Below are 17,366 nucleotides of genomic sequence, written 5' to 3' on the forward strand. Positions count from 1 at the left end.
AACAAAATTTTAAGATGTAGTCCATGCTGAAACCTGAAAAACAACAGAAGAGCTCCAGAAGAGTGGTACTACAGAGACAAATAAAAACAGGACTCAATTGATTTTGTCTATTCTAAATTCCATACTATAGCAGTAACAGTGCTGATGTGGTGATATAAGTCCTTACAGAAAGTAATATTCTCTTCCATTAGATGCAGAGTTCTAAGCAGATCATAGTGCTTAGGTTTTTTTGTTTACCATCTCCCCTCTGTAACCTTTTTCATGCTGTGTGATCACTTTTGCAGAGAGATAATCTGATATCTGAGACAAAGAAACTTTCCACACTGTTGCAGAAATGATGCCACAGCTGTAGTGGCCTCAGCTGGTACAATTTGTCCAAAGACAGTATTACCTCTCCCTACAACTCCAACCTCATTTTCACCCACAGATCTCTTTTTAGGAACTCCTAACTTCTTAGGAACAGCCTGAGCTCTCTAGTAGCACTGATGCTGCCTTGCCTGGGCCCCACAAACTTCTCACATGAAAATGAAACTGTAGGCACATATATTAGCTCCAAATATCTTCAGACCTGGTTCCTCAAGATAATGGCCAGTCTCTTACTGTGAACTATAAGATCTGTTACACTTAAACTAAAAATGGCTTGATTAAAGAAATGCTAGCAAAATCCTGGTAATTAATGAATAATATTGTAATCCAAATTTGCACTGCCTGCAGCTCACTAATTGCACCCTTCTGTCTATATTTTTTACTGAAGATGTTAGCTATATTCTATTACAAGTCCCTTTAGTCTTGCATGTCAGGTCCCTGTACAAACTTTAGTGTATTTTAATTATTCCTGAGACATCAAATTGCTGCAAACTATTTTTTCTCAGCCATTTTCCTTGCCACAATCACTGTAGTCCATGGACTTTGGCTGAAGGATTTGTGTCTATGGAGAGAAAATCAAGATGTGGTGGGAATGGCACAGAGCAAAGGAGGGAGCAGAGCTGGTTCTGAGATAGACTTCTGTCATGGCTTCAGGAGTAGTCCTACTTCCCTTCATGGTTGTCACATGCCTGCACTGGATCAGCTCTTACAAAACATTTGTAGATCATCATGTCCCTTGGAATCCCGACTGTCAGGAACATCACCATGTGAGTTTTTGTCAGGCAAATTGTACAATTATTTGCATTGCAATCTCCTGTGATATGATGGTACGTGAAGCAGTTCTTCACTGTATATCAATGTTACCATTGGACTTCAAACATTGCCAACTGATGGCTGTAAAATAAAACTTCCAATAATTTCAACATTATTGCATGTGAGATGTTAGCCAAATTAAGATGACTTAAAAGCAACAGTAGTAAGACATTTTACCACAGGAAATGACTTAACCTAACATTCTTGCAATCATGTTTGCTTTCATCATGCCTAGTGACTCTTGAGGTCTCTCCAACAAAAGTAAGTTTTACAAATGGCCAAAGAGAACATTGTCTTCTGACACAAAGTGTCCTGACCTGCAACTGTACTTTTAACAGGTAATTTCACAGAGCAGTCAGTGAAGCATAAAGAATCTACACTTCTAGAAATTAATATATTGGGTGCTTACATTGCAAGGTTCCAAGAATCACCTTCATGCCTCATGATCCAATGTACACAAAGGTTAAATGTACAATGGCTGCTAGACCACTCAGTGGAACTGTATCAGACAGAACTATTCATCACAGATAGCCCTGTTTCAAATTTTGCTTACAATCTCAGGTGAAGTTAACGGCAAAGCAAAGGCTGTCAAGTACTTTAAAGGCACTGCTATTTCTGTAGAGTGAGGCCCAGTTAGAGACTATGCAAGTTAGGTTTTATTTGGTGCTCAAATAGCCTCTGAATGAAGATGCTTCTTCCCCTTTTTTTGGAAACACAAAAAAAAAAAAGGAAAAAAAAAGAAGAAAAAAAGCATTGCTCTGTATTAATTCTTTTGCTTTTGAGCTATGATAGAATGATGTCTTATTCCAATTAATAACACAGATCTGAAAAGAAGAATAAGTTCAAAGCTGTGGTTTGAATAACCATTTCAACATCAACATCATTGTTTCTTTCCCAGACAGGCTCTTAGAAAATATGAAGAGCTAATGTGATATTAGCTTAGAAATAAAATGATCTGCTAAACTATTTCTGTAACAGACAATGAAAAATGACCACACACATTTTCTTTCATATAACTGCACAGGATTATAGATATGCCTTGGGTTTTAGAAGAGATTCCAAAGAAAATTAAGTTTACAGTGTCTGTGCTTTGTAGCAGCTTTTAAAACCACATTGGCTAACCTTATCTGAATTTTACTGCAGGGTAAGCTCTCAGTCACACTCAGTTCTAAAAGATTTGTGAAAAAGAGATGGAAATATAGAGCTGGCAGATATATATCTGTTCCAGGCTGGGCAAGCATGTTATTCAGTGACAGAGAACTTTAACAGGAAAAAGGCTTTAAGAATGCCCTAATAACAGGAAAAGGCTCAGGCCTTCTGAATTTTTAGACAATAATAATGCAGTCAGAAGCACAAAGACCTGCTGGAGCATATCCAGAGAAGCGTAATAAAGCTGGTGAAGAGTCTAGAGAACAAGTCCTAACAGGAGTGTCTGAGGGAACTGTGGTTGTTTACCCTGGAGAAGAGGAGGCTCAGGGGAGATATTACCACTGCCTACAACTACCTGAAAGGAGGTTGTGGCAAGCTGGGGATTGGTCTCTTCACCCAAGAGGGAAGTGATGAGGCAAGAAGAAACAGCCTCAAGTTGTGCCAGGGGAAATTTAGATTTAGGGGAAAATGTTTCACCAAAAGGTACCAGGTATTGCAACAGGCTGCCCAGGGAAGTGCTTGAGATATTCCTGGAGATATTTAGAAGATGTTTAGATGTGGTGCTGAGGAACATGGTTTGGTGGTGGACTTGGCAGTGTTGGGTTTATAGTTGGACTTAATGAATCTTTTCCAAACTAAATGATTCTGTGATCTTATGAAACTGGGCTGCTGTTTTTGAGGAAGATGTGAGCAGATCTGTGAGTCTTTGCTCTGTAGTTCATTGACAGTACATAGAGAGACCTGTTGATTTCATAGGGCAAAAGAATAAAAAATACACAGCTGAGACAAAAGAGCAATCACAGACAAAAGATTCATGATCTTCAGGGGAAAGAATAATGGAGAGAAGAGTCACCCTCAGTCTTGGCTTTCAAGACAAAGGACATGTGGTTTCCCAGAGCAGAAAATGATTGTTCAGTTGGGCTGGCATTCCTGCTGGACCTTAAACTCTCATAGCAAAAATGAGATAATCTCTTAAGATACTGCAGGTCTTTACTGTTGACTTCTACTGTCTGTGACCTTCATCATGCTGTGAACAAAACTCTACCTACACAAACTACCATTCTATTACTTATAGCATTTAGAGTCAGGAGAACTTTCTATTCTGTCATCTGATTCTGATCTAAATCTATGTATGCACAGTCCAATTTGTGGCAATATTTATTCCTGAAGACAATGGAAAAAAGGCATGTAGTGTAATTCTCAATCCAACAGAGCCCAAGGAACAAAAACTTCTCTCTGTTCTCTACTCAGTGTTATTGAGGTAAATTGATGACTCCCACACAATAATACAAGTCACCAGTGCAGTCAGCTTATCAGTAGTTAGCCCTGCTTAGACATAAAAAGAAAATTTAAAAGAAAATTAATTCCTCAGCTTTGAAGCTTCTGTCATGCTTTCTCAGAGAAAATTTGTCTGTACCATCATTTTGAAGTACAGCATGTGAGGATGTGTGTGACATACAGAGCCATCTCAGTGCTCAAGGAAGTTGAGACTTTCCTTGTACTTCACTGACTGTGGTAATAGCTGATTAATTGTTTAGGACAAAGGGAAACCCCAGGTTTACATTTCCAGATGGCCTGTGAAGCTCCTTTCATAAGTTTTCTGGATATAACACCTTGGTATTTGATAACTTCTTATTTCCTGACTCTCCTGTTGAATTGCAAAGGAACCTTGTATAAGTTACTTTAGCATACTGCCATTAGCTCACTTCACTCTGTAAAATGCAGATATTTACACTCACTTCATTTGGAAAATCCATTCTGATATTATAGGTTGTTGCAATTGGCATTTTCCCCATCACTAATAGAAGCCACACATACAAATACCAGTACTGCAGCTGGAAAATCAAACTACACATATGTATCAACAAAGAGGGTATAAATCCAGTGAACCAAAATACATCATGAGCATCTTCAGCTGAGGAGCAGGTTTGTGTAAAATAAACTTTCAGTGCCAGTTCTGAATACAACAAAACACACCTTAAGTTTAGAGTATAGTCAGCTACATGAAATTCATACCATCCAGCACTGCAAACCAAGTAAATTACTTCAGGCAAGGATTTGAAATGCAAAAATTTCTCCTTAAATTGTAACAGGAAGATTTCAGCCTCAGAGCCTCCATCTAACTTACTTCCCAAAGGCAGCTGGTAAATAAATTACCTACATGGGCAGCAAGTTTTTAGATTGGTAGGACTAGCTAGTAAAATTTCAACAACCACTCACAGTCTTTTCCATTTTGGAGGATGTGGCTTAGCTGACACCAGGATTATTCCAACAAGTCTCCAGGAGTCTTAATGCTTGAGAGAATTTGTGGGCTTTGGGCCCATATTTAGGGCTGTGCAGCTTATCCACCAATCACACTTCATCACTTTCCAATCCATTTGACTTCTGCTTGTGCAGCGTGGTGCCAAGAGTCATCTGGGTGACTATAGCAGGCAAGGTGATGCTCCCTCTGATGTTTTACATAAGCACTACAGTGGCAAGCAGAGACAACCAGTGTTTTCCAGGTGTATCTGCTAACCAAGTCATGTATGATGCTTCGGAGGACTCCCTCTCTGTTCATTGCCCCTTCCCCAAGTATTCACCTCTCCCAAAGGCTTTTCTGAACCCTGTAAAATCCTTGAGACCTATGTAGCCAACTGCTAAACCGATCTCTGTTCTATCTTATTTGATGCGGAAAGGCCATACTCCCCTTCTGCAACATTGTTCTACGAGACACATACCTCAGACTTTGTGAAATACTTATTAGAGTAGATTCAATTGTTCCCTACTAACTAGTAAAACAGTCAAGATTTTTTTAGAGCTGAGCATCCAAATACAGCTCCATGCTCCTTTACTGAGGAGCCCAAATGATTACAAGTTATCTTTAAAATTGCTTACCTATAAGCCTCAGGTCTAGTGCAGGCTGCAACTTGAGACACCACTGCATGTCTTTGGTTCCGAGAGGAGCTATGACTGGTGAGGAAACTTGTTTCTGTTATAACCAAACTTTATCCTAAAGATCACTTCAGAAATTAGTAAAGAAGACAATGGACCAAAGGCCAGGATACGAGACAAGACTGAGGGCAGTTAATCAGCTGCCAGTGCAAAGCATGTAGTCTGAAAACAGAGGAACCCAAACAGAGGAACCCATATTTGAGATCTTGCCTGTAGGTCCTAGGAGCCCAATGGCAACAGTGGAGGTATCACTATATGCAATACTGGCAGAAAGAGCAACTTCATCTCCCCTTCTGCTGACTCAAAAGAAAAGATATTTTAGCGAGGTGCACAACTTGTTTAACACTCATGAGGATGGTTATTTCAGCCATAGATACTTTACACAAATTTGTTCCTGACCGAATCTACCATTACAGGGGAGATATTTGAGGAACAATATAGGATGGGACATACAGTTTGCCTGTTTCAGATGCAAAGTTTGTAGAACTGTGGGACATTATCTGAGCAAAAGCCTCTCTGCTATCCACAGGCAGTTGAAACTATCACTGCTGACAACTTGAAATGACCCTCACAACCGATGAATACAGGACATTGAGAGATACCAACACCGAGAAATTATCTTATTGCAAGAAGTAAAAGGGCTGTTAGTCTCTCAGATTAGAGATTTCATCCTTGCTCATTCAGCATAGCTGTGAATAAGATCAGAGTATCAGATGCTGTCTAACATATTTTTCTTGGCCTTGCTTTGAAGCATTCAGTAAAGAAAAGCTCCCAAAACAGCCTATTTGACTGTGCTATTACATGTCCAAATCAAATCCAGCACCTGGTTTTCTACAGTATTTTGCCTCCCTCTACAAATGCAAAGACATGATCATCCCACCTTGTAATTGGCAAATGTAATGGCAGCCTAGCACTGAACAGGCAATCCTCGCATGTTTTAAAAGCATACTTATTACTAAGCTTATTAATGTCTCATACCATTTTAACTGTAGTTTGATATGAACACTCAACCCAGGAATACAGAGTGCAAAAACAGGTGATGCAGATTATGTTAAAAATCAAGCAAATGGAAGAGACTGCTTACTTGTGGATGCATAGGTGATTTTCAGTTATCATTACTATGCTTCAGTAAACCAAACCAATACTTCTTTAAAATGATATACTGGCACCTTTTTCAGCTGCATATGTGAGGCTTTCTGGCATATTTTCTCCCTCCACTTCATACCCTGATAGCAGAGAAAAGGTTACTCATTCAGCTCATGTTCAATTATGGATTCCACGACTGCAATGACATAGAAGTGTCTTCCAATATTATGACTTAAAATTGGACACCAAAGAAAATCTCTTCAGCTAAGGTTCACAACGTTTAAAAATCACTAGATGGCGATGTAAGAAGTAGCTTGACAAGTACTGACAATACTGGCAGTGCTTTCGGGATAGAAAATTGTTTCTATGTAAGGAAAGACAATTCATTCCAATTGGAAGAAGCAGTAACAGGTACAATGTAAGGAGAGAACGTTGTATTTGGCTTCAAGCGAACTTAAGTAAAGGCATCATTTAGATGAAAAAAGTCAGTGGGGACTTTGAGTTAAAAGACCTCTCCAAAACCTGGATAAAAATATTATTTTTAATACAGATTCCATTTTTAATGGTCTTATGAAGGATCATAAAAAAATGCTGCCATTGTGACACAAGGACTTCCTGAAGCAGACTATGACATGTTGACTCTATTTACTTGTCTGTTCTTTGAAATAAATACATTTCAGAAGTATTCTACCTTCCAAAATTCCCTCAGAAACATGAGACAAAACCAAAATTAAATCCTGTACTCAAAAATACACAACCTTTTCTTCTTTCACTGCTAAAATTAGTACCATTGAAGTAATACTTTACTGAGGTTAGTGGGATAGCTCATGTGCACTCACCCTTGCCAATAAAGAAGGGTTAAGTGCTGACTTAAACAGCAAGTATTTGGCACCTATAAATTATCTGTGGGAAATTATGGGACATTAGCTGCTGCAAGTCTACATAAAACTGTGGAAACCTAAGACTGGGAAAGAAAAGAGAAGAAATGTGAATCCATTACATGGTGTAAAATGCATAATTGAAAATTATGACAGAAAATGCTACAAGAAGTTGAAGTAAAACAAAACAAAACAAAACAAAACAAAAACTTCAATATAACTATGATATCAGAGAAAATTCCAGACAGTTTAGTGTATGCAAGTTCTGGAAGTGAATACTGTGATCTTCCTCCTTTCCAAGTCTACTGTGGGCTTCTCTTCTGCGTCATCTACAAAGGCTGCATCAACTAGATTAGACAAAGATCTCTGTTGTTAGCCCAATGGCTTTGGTTACCACATCCCAAAGCAGTGGCTCCGCTTGTTGTGGTACTTCTGAGCGCAGTGCAGCCGCAAAGGGCTCTACAAGGAAGCTGGAAAGGGAAGCTCCCAGGGACAGAGAAAGGGATGGGGACACATTATCTTGTCAGCATCCACTACCACCACAAATAGAAGACATATGAGAAAGGCTGCTGCAGAAAGGATGAAGGAGTGTAAGTTAATGCACAAACTAGCTGGCTTTAGTGAAGAAGGGCTTCCTGAGATACAGATTCTCTCTTTTTCAAAAGCCTGATCAAACATTTGTTCCACAATATTTTTTAATTTTTAAAATAAATCCAAATGTACTATATATGATCTGATTTGCTGTATGTGTAGGCTTATGACCCACTCTTTCAACTGACACCATTCAAATAGAGCTTTGCCTCATAAAGATCATCTAGAAAATATGCATGAATAGAAGAAGTTCTCACAACCTCTTCGGTAGTGAGTGTTCAAATTTTACCCAGGAAAAATGATGCCAGCTTTTCATCTTTCTCAGATTGTCACTAGTAGAGTGTGAAAAAGAGCTCAAGACTCAATGATCAGCTTTATGACAACTAGTGCAGCTGAACTGGCAAGGGTTTCTTAAGAAGAACAACCAAATCTTTCTGCTAGAATTCAGCTGGTTACATAACATTTCATGCTTCATAGTCAAAAAGCTTTCAACCTGAGTTGGGCCAGTGCAGAAAATCAAAGCCATTATACTTTTCCAGTAGCTGAGGCTTCCAAAAGGCAAAAAAATTAAGGCAAATATTTCACCTGTGCATCAGTTTCAGTGTTTTGACCTGACAAGAGAGAGTAACACGGTAACATATTCATATTTTTTTCCACTTAGTCCCATGTGTGATTTATGCTAGAAGTTTAATAATCACTCCCCACTGCAGTATATTTAATCAGATATAGATGATACACAAGTCCACCATTTTGGAGCTACACAAAGCAAGTCATAAAATATCAATAAGGGAGGGTGCAGAGATACAGGATACAGACTGTCCGCAATCATTGTGTTTTGATATGCAGAATCTGCGCACCTCCTAAAATATTAGTACCCAAAAGCATCTGACACCATCCCTTCCCATTAATATCTTGTGAACAATGAGACATGGAAGCAGGGCAGTGCTGGGTAAAAGATGACAAGTAAGGTGAGAACAGAAACATGAGGGCTACTCCTGGGACAGACAGTTGGGAATTGCTTGTGCATATATAAGGCCACATGTCACCAAATCATACCTTCACTTGTGTTTTTTGATAACACATGGACAGGTGCTTGAAGGTGTATCAAAGCTGATAAAAAGTGATCCAGCTGAGCAGAAAACTTTGGGACCCCTCTAAGTCATCCTCTGGAAGTCATCCTCCATTACTGCAGAACCTGAGCACTTCATAATTTTCTCTCTCGTCAGTCTCTGATATCAGAACTCTTAGCTCTATTTTCACATTTTTTTTTCTGGGATGGAAAATCTGAAACCCTTTAAGGTATTTAAATGCTGCCTCTCACATACAGATTAGGCTAGAGATATGATCAATGCTAGTTCAAACCCTGAATAACCCTGAAGATCTGAGACGAGTGCACACAGAACTTGTCCAGGGCATGCACAAACGTTTGGAGCTGGAATAAAAAACAAACAAAAAACCAACAACAGGTTGTAAAGTATTTTTGTTCTTCAGATGATGTTTAAATACCACACACTGTGAGTACCGAGCTTTCCAGGACTGATTTCCACTAGTTCATCTTGCTCCTAGTCCAGGTTCCCAAGCTTTTCATGGTAAGTATATCCCATCAGATGAGATGAGAGTCCAGTGTACAGTCTCTGTGGACCTTGTTTTGTAAATTGACATAATCCACTTTCTGTAGATGCCTTTTTTATAAAGCAAACACTGTTTTTATTATCTCAGTGTACAGCTGATGCCTCTCAGTTCAGTGTGTTTTCATTTTTAGTACAGTTAGATCTGTCTGTCCTTTTTTTATGACAGAAACAAGAATGGAAGACATGGCACTTGCCCAGAAATCTGTAAAAACAAAAGAGAAGGCAGGCATCTCACCGACTTCTGTGCTGGAGAGGTCCCAAATTACTTAAGTAAATTAAGTATTGATCACTTTTAATGTGAACTGTTTGTAGCCTGAATAGGTGGCTTGGAGACAGAATTAGGATTGCAATTTTTCTCCCAATTTAACTAAATTGTTCAAATATCAATTTACTGGAGAAAGAGAACACAAGTTTTATACAATCTTTGAACTTTTGAGCTGGAAGCAAAACAGCAAGAGTAGGGAAAAAGAAAATCAACTGTATTGATTTAACATGTGGAGAATCATGTTTTGTGGAAGAAGCTAAATATTGCCGAAGATCCAGCAAACAAATACTCTCTCCCTACCAGAGATGGATATTGACACACAGTGTTCATAACACACACAGTGATAATTCTGCCTGAACACATTCCTATGCTACCCGATCTAGGTGGACCTGCTTCTGCAGGGGGCTTGGACTAGATAATCTCTAATGGTCCCTTTTCCAACCCCTACCATTCTATGATTCTATGATTCTTTCAGCTGCAAGATGTAATGAAACACACCAAAAAGTTGAGATTTATTTCAAATTAGCAGAGAAAAAATGTGTTGGCAATTAATTCCTCCTTAAATCATAAAATGATGGAATCATAGATTCTATCTAAATCACTAGTATAGACACATCAAGGCAGTTTTCAGATCTAGCAACACAGGAAAAAAAGCCATAGTCTACGTGGAAATCACTGTGGTCTTCTGGACACATTTGTGTTTCTGTTTTTGTATGGGACTCACAGATAGCAAATGCATGGAGGACACTACAAACACATACAGGATTTTCCAAAATGTGAGGAAAGTCTAAAGGCTGGATGATCACCTGCTAAAATTAAGAGACCTTGACATACTGTGGTGTGTTCAATGCCAGACTAATTACTGAAACTAAAATCGTTAACAACTACAGGCCACATGCCACTCACCACAACTTTTCCTTGTACATTATATGGGCCAGAACCAGCCTTAAGAGTCCCTAGCAATCTCTGACAACTCACAGGTAACAATTTAACCTCACAACAGCTGGAGTACATTAAAATAGAGACTATGTTCAGGTGTTCAGCTTCACACTAGAGTACTGAACAGCTGGAACTGATGTGGCATGACCGTAAGTCGTCATTAGATGTAGGCAATCTAGTTTCCCTACAGGGAAAGCAAGTTAGGAAAGGAATTGCACACAAAGGCAGAGGGTAACTAAACTTCTTTTTCTACCCTTTGTTTTTCTTCTTCCTTTTTTTTTTTTTTTTTTTTTAAATAGCATTACCTAGAGTTGGACCTTTGCAAGCCCTTCAAAATATGGCAATGCTGAATAGTGTTTAAATTTTTGGTGATAGCCTTTACTTGCACAGCACTGGACTAGCACTCCCGATAATTTTTTTGTCCTACATGCTTAAAAAAACATACTGAGAGACCAGGTATCAAAATTAACACCCTTTTCGCTTTGCTGCCTTGTTTACTGATTCTTGTTGGTTTTGTAGTGCAGCAGACTCATGCAAAGCCCTTCAAGACACACATTGTCATAATGGACTGACAGTCATCTACCAAATGAAGCCAAAATGAATTTGTGGGAAAGGTGACAGCTTCTCTGCCAGCTTGTACAGGAAGCTCATAAGTAATCCAGAAGGCTGGGAGTTAGTTAGTAGACAAAGCTAATCAAAATGTGCTTCATGCAGCACCAGGTAGCATGATTCACTGCCATTTATTCAAAGTCAACCTCCAGCAAACAACACAAGTGAGCAGGACAACTGCAGTATGCATACCTCTCAGTGCTCTCCAGTTGTTCCTTTGAAGCATTTATAGTGCCAAGCACATGGTACTCTTACTAGACCATTGATGACAAATGATCTGCTACGATGCAAAGTAGCCAATTAGAATTTTCTTTCAGGGTCTAACCTCTGATGTGATTTTCAAAAGCCTCTCATGCTTCTGAGTTAAACTGCCTTTTCCTAGTTATCTCTTACCACCAGAAAGGGATTAATCAGTGCTTTAAGAAAACAGAGCTCATTAAAGCTGACTAAAATTAAGAAACTTTGTTCACTAACTGCTTTGAAATTGTCCACATTGATTTCCATTTTTTAAAAATCAAATAGCAATCAAATAAACAATTTGAAATGTAGGGAATGGCATGAATCACATTACTTTTTTCTTTAACTGTGATGGGATAATTTCTGTCACCAAGCAACCAAGGAAACAAAAAATTTTATAATCAAGCGAGATCCTCTGAAATGAACTTTTCATGAATCTTGAAGTTCACAGTCCTCTTTTTTCCCGATTAGCATATCACAGTACGGCTATATACGCAGACAACAGAGGAAGGGAAAGCATGGGAGATTACCTGCACAGCTGAATCCCATTATATTTTTTTAATTTCAACATACCAATTTCCTACATTTTCCACTATAGCTTTGGCTTTTAAAGCCTAAAGCAAAAAAAAAAAAAACAAAAAAAAAAACCCCACAACCAAAAAAAAGACAGAGGACTAAGGCCATGCTCATCAACACATCAGAAATGTTGGCTGAGATTTCATTTTGTCTCCTTATTATACTCAGTTCTATTTGTAAGAAACGTGACATGTAATTTTTTATCTCATTATGAAAGAAAGACTTTTCTTTCTTTGATAAGCAATTCCTCCAACATCCCTGTAATGGTAAATTGAAAGTTTCAGCATGCTGCATTCTGTGTGCAATGTCAGCGACAGGGTTGAGAATGGAAGGTAGCTTTATATATCTTGGCACTCTCATACAGAGACATATCAGAACAGAAGCAGAGGTGTGCACTTTGTAGTCACAATATAGGCTCAGTAACCTCTCAGTGAAGTGACACATGGAACCTGGTCACTAAAAAACTCAAAAATTTAAAATCTCAGCTTTGCTGGTCCACAGGCAAAATTTCTCAGTGCCTGCCTCAGATGTGCAATGAAGTATACAGTTACTTGCTGTGTTGTGCTAACTTTTGTATCACTGGTGATGGCTTAGGTTAAGAGGAAATATTGCTAAGAAAGATATGGAGGCCTCAAAAAAACAGGAGAAGAATAATACAGCCTGGGAATATGAATACATGATCTGGACTTCAAAATACTCATAAGAAATTAGTAACTGTCAGCTAGAAAGACAAACTCTACTTAATGTTCTCTTTGCTGCTTCTGGGAGAAACAAGCATACTATAATAATAAATTCCCATTATGATCCTTAAAGATTGGCAATTGCAGGATTCTTAGCAGGAGATTTAAGGGCCACTGGAGAAGCATGTACAAAAGTGTCTCCTGTTGTATACTTTTCAGGATGAAGAAGGTCTGACCTCATTATCTGCTGTTGTAGTCACAGCAGACAGCTTTCTCATGGTATTTCCTATTGAGCTCCCTTGCCACCCGACCTCTGCAGTCCACCCAGGTCTCTCAGCTCAGGGCTGACAGCACATCCAGCTCCAGGGACCAGGTGGTTACAATGCCCATCACCATCTAAGGTCATGCCTTTAACCTCCTGTTCTCAATGCAGGGACAGAATTTCAGTCAAATTTCACAGTGAGTAGGGGGAATAGTTTAATTGAATGAGTCTAGAACATTTTTACTTTCCAGCAATAAAGCAAAGGCAATGTTGCCAGAATAATGGAGGGAAAAAAATCAGAAAAATGCCATTGTGGAGATGAAGAGAAGCAAGCCAAGCAGTGTATGCACCAATTTAATTTACATGCCTTTCTGGCCACCTGGGGAACCTAGATTTGGTTATCAACTCACCAATCTGGCATTCCTATGTGCATAACATGCCCAGTGCACATTTTTTTTTAAATATCAGGCATTAATCTAGCTCATATTCTACTACCAGAAACATTTTGAAACAGACTCAGGCCAGTCCTATTTCTGTAGTGAACATTAGTCCAAAATGTTCTTTTGAAACAGGATTTACAGAGCAAATGAACAGATTGGTCCTTTGCCTAAGTACAGAAAGGAAGGCAAATATACAAGCAGAGGCCAATAACCAGCACATACATCCAGTTTGCACCTTCTGCAACCACTAATGCGTGCCTGTGACACCATGAGAGGTCAGCTCAATTCCATCTGGAAAACCAATAGGAAGTGCCATCTCTGAACTACTGGAAACCCAGTTTTGCCTGTTTTGAATATCCGGATTTATCAGTATCTCTCAGAGAAGTAAAAATTCAGTCTTCCTGCCTCTTAGGGATTCCCACAGCTTTACAGATTTGATCTGTTTTGACCAGCCCCCAGGGAATTAGTATCTGCTGCTTGTAATTCCACAATGTCAAAGCATCCAATGAGAATGCCTCAGGTCCCACAGGCACTGGGCTTAAAAGCTGTTTCTCCCTGCCTCTTACTTTTAAGATATTTATCAGACCAAGTTCTGCATCACTTTATAACTCCATGTGTCCAGTCAGTGCTGCTGACATCTGATTTTGCCCAGCAAATGCCACACTTGGCAATGATGTGTGTTGCCTGCCAGCTCACTAAGCAGAGGCAGCAAGTGCTGCAAGTTGAAGCAGGAGACATGTAGTCCACTGAGCACTGACATTTTCCACATAGAGCATCTGCATAGATTTCTGGGGGGCAAGTTGTTGTTATGAATACATACCTCTTGCACTCATTTCTTCATCCTTTAGAGAAAGTGTAAGCTGGTCAGCAAAGGCAGTGTGCTATTCAGCATGGATGGCATCATAAGATGAGAAGATGTCACAGGACAGGACACAGGTCATTGTAAAGCATTCCTCAAGGGAACAGGAGAAGCCTAAATGTGTCTATAAATATTTAAAAAGGGATCTTTCATCTTATACAGTGAAGAGGAATATCCTAAAGAAATATTTTGAGGAAGGAGACTGCAAAATGTTCACAGTGTGCCCTTTCAAACTGATCATCCCAGTCCTGGAGAAATGTTGTGCTTTTTGTCTGAAGGCTGCTACTGTCTTCCTTATTCTACACAAAGTAGCGTCTCTTCAATGTCAGCAAGGACCTTAATTGAGTTCAGTGCTCAGTAGCTGCACAAATGAAACTTTAAAGGCAGATTCTGAACCTATCCTGATGGAAGCTATCAACAAAGCCATTCAGAAAGACTCAGATTGTTCTATTGGAAATTACACATGCTAATATGTGCAATCTCCTCTCTGCACTCTCAGAGAGCAACTCTGCATTCAGCATATATTTTAACCACCACTAACACCTCTTTTCCTGGGATTCACGGGAAAACAGTCAGGCTTCTTCATCGTAACATACATCTATTGCCTGGTAAAGGCATTGAGAGTCTTGGAAAACCAAATCTTTATGTTTCAAAAACAGACAAAAGATAACCTGAAAGTTTCAAAGGCCAGAGAGATACCATTTTATCTGTTCAAGCTCAGCCTTTGGGTTAAACTAGCACTGCTTGCCTTCACGAGCGTATTTCGAGTTGTGCACTTCCCACCTTGAATCTTTTACAGTTAGCCCCAGAGCACATGTGGAAAGCTGTGAGAGCCTTGCAAGTCAACTCTGTGAAATATTTACTGGCTATAGTTTTTGTACAGATGATGAAATCTCCCTACAACTGATGACTGGATCACCTAAAGGCTGTGGTTGGTGCTCCTTTGGGAACTGCACTATTTTGATGCAGATGATGTGTGTTTTCTTTCCAGCTCTGCCAAAGATTCTTTACAACACTTACCAGGGAACAATTCTATCACTTTGTTTCCTTTTTTTTCTGCTCGAGGTAAGGCAAGGTATGTTCTTTTATACCCAGATTCCCCAATAGCTAGGACAGACACATCTGCACTAGCAGGAAAGATGCAATAGCAGATTTTCAAGTATTCACCTGAGCAAACCACTTGCTGTGAACACTATTGTCTCTAAATCAGGTTACCTGCATAACAGTTTGTAATGGTAACAATGAAGACATATTTCTTCAGGTTGGTGAGGCTCCTATAACAGCTACCCCTTGATATGTCCTAAGAAGTTCTGACCATTAATTCATTCTAGTGCAACACCAGCCAGCATATATAGCTGTGCAGATTAGACTACTTCACCAGCAGTAGCAAATGGTTCTGGCCAAAAGTGTCCAAGATTGTCAGCACAGGTTACCATATCTGCAGGCTGAAGAGGAGGGGATCTGATCTTGGAGATGTGTGCCTCTTGGTCCACTGCACTACAACTTGTGTTCAACTATCTGTACAACATAGAAAACAATGGAGGCAGAGAGGAGATCTGGAAAGTGATATGTCTGTGTGTAAATGAAGGCTGTTTACATGAACGATCAGAGGAGATTGTCAGGAACTCAACAGAAACGTTAACAGAAAACAGATAGCTCTCTTTCACGCGCCAGTCCCCCCCAAAAAATGATAGAAACATATCCACTGACCCCTTCACACACATTTGGTTTTGCTGCATATGCATGTGTTTGTTTAATACATATATATTAATATATATATTTATGCATATTTATTTATACCTATAAATACATATATATTAAAGTGTGTGTGTGCTAGTGTGTGTGCATAGTTATAAAGTTTTTAGAGCAGCAGAAGAAATACAAAGAGATGAAAAATCAAGAAAGGTCCACTTGGATGCTGGCAAACTGAGATAACAACACTTCAAAAGCTGTTTAAGGTTTTATCTATGCACAGTACATATTACCAGTATCACCAATGTGAAAAACTAATCATAACCAGATACCTTTTAATCTATCCAGCACTTGTATGTAAGGCATTCAGTTGACCTAAAAGTGAATGTATAATTAAGAATCACCAGCTTTGGAGAAAAAGATCATGTGTCAATCATGTATTTTATCAGTCCAGTTCTGAGTGACATGCTTGCATTACATATACTCACCGTTAGAGCTGGTGCAAAATAGGAAAACCTCTTGAAAAGCTTGCTTTAGTAAAGCCTTTGACACCATTTCCTACAGTTTCTGAAGAAACTGTCTGTCCATGACTTGGATGGACATACCTTTTGTTGAGTGGAAAACTGTCTGAATATCCAAGCCCAGAGAGTGGTAGTGATGGAGTTAAATCCAGTTGGCAGCTAGTCACCAGTAGTGTGCCCCAGGGCTCGGTGCTGGGGACTGTTTTGTTTTCCATGTTTATTTTCAGGGCCTGATTTCTTGGGAAGAGTATAGGAACTTTGCCAGAGCATGCAGGAATGCAACCAGGAAGGCTAAATCCCTTTTAGAATGAAACCCAGCCACGGAAGTTAAGGAAAACATGAAGGGGTTTTTCAGGTACATCGGCAGCAAAAGGAAGACATGGGGGAATGTGGGCCTGCTACTAAACACAGAGGGTGCCCTCGTGACTGAGGACGCAGAGAAGGCCCAACTACTTAATGTCTTCTTTGCTTCAATCTTTAGAGCCAAGACTGGCTCTTGGAAAGCCCAGTGCAGCAAGGATAATAGGATGGCCTGGACAACAGATGACCTTCCCTTGCTGGATGAGGAAGAAGTTAAAGATTTATTGGGCAAGTTTAACACTCATAAGTCAATGGGTCCTGATGGGATGCATCCTAGAGTGCTGAGGGAGCTGGCTGATGTGGTTGCTAAGCCACTTTCCATCATTTTTGAACAATCATGGAGGACAGGTGAGGTGCCTGGGGACTGGAGAAAGGTCAATGCACTCCAGTCTTCAAAAAGGGTAGGAAGGAAACTACAGGCCAGTCAGCCTCACCTGACCCCTGGAAAGGTGATGGAACAACTCATCTTCAAAGTCAT

Source organism: Colius striatus, chromosome Z, assembly GCF_028858725.1.
Source record: "Colius striatus isolate bColStr4 chromosome Z, bColStr4.1.hap1, whole genome shotgun sequence".
NCBI classification, from domain to species: Eukaryota; Metazoa; Chordata; class Aves; order Coliiformes; family Coliidae; genus Colius; species Colius striatus.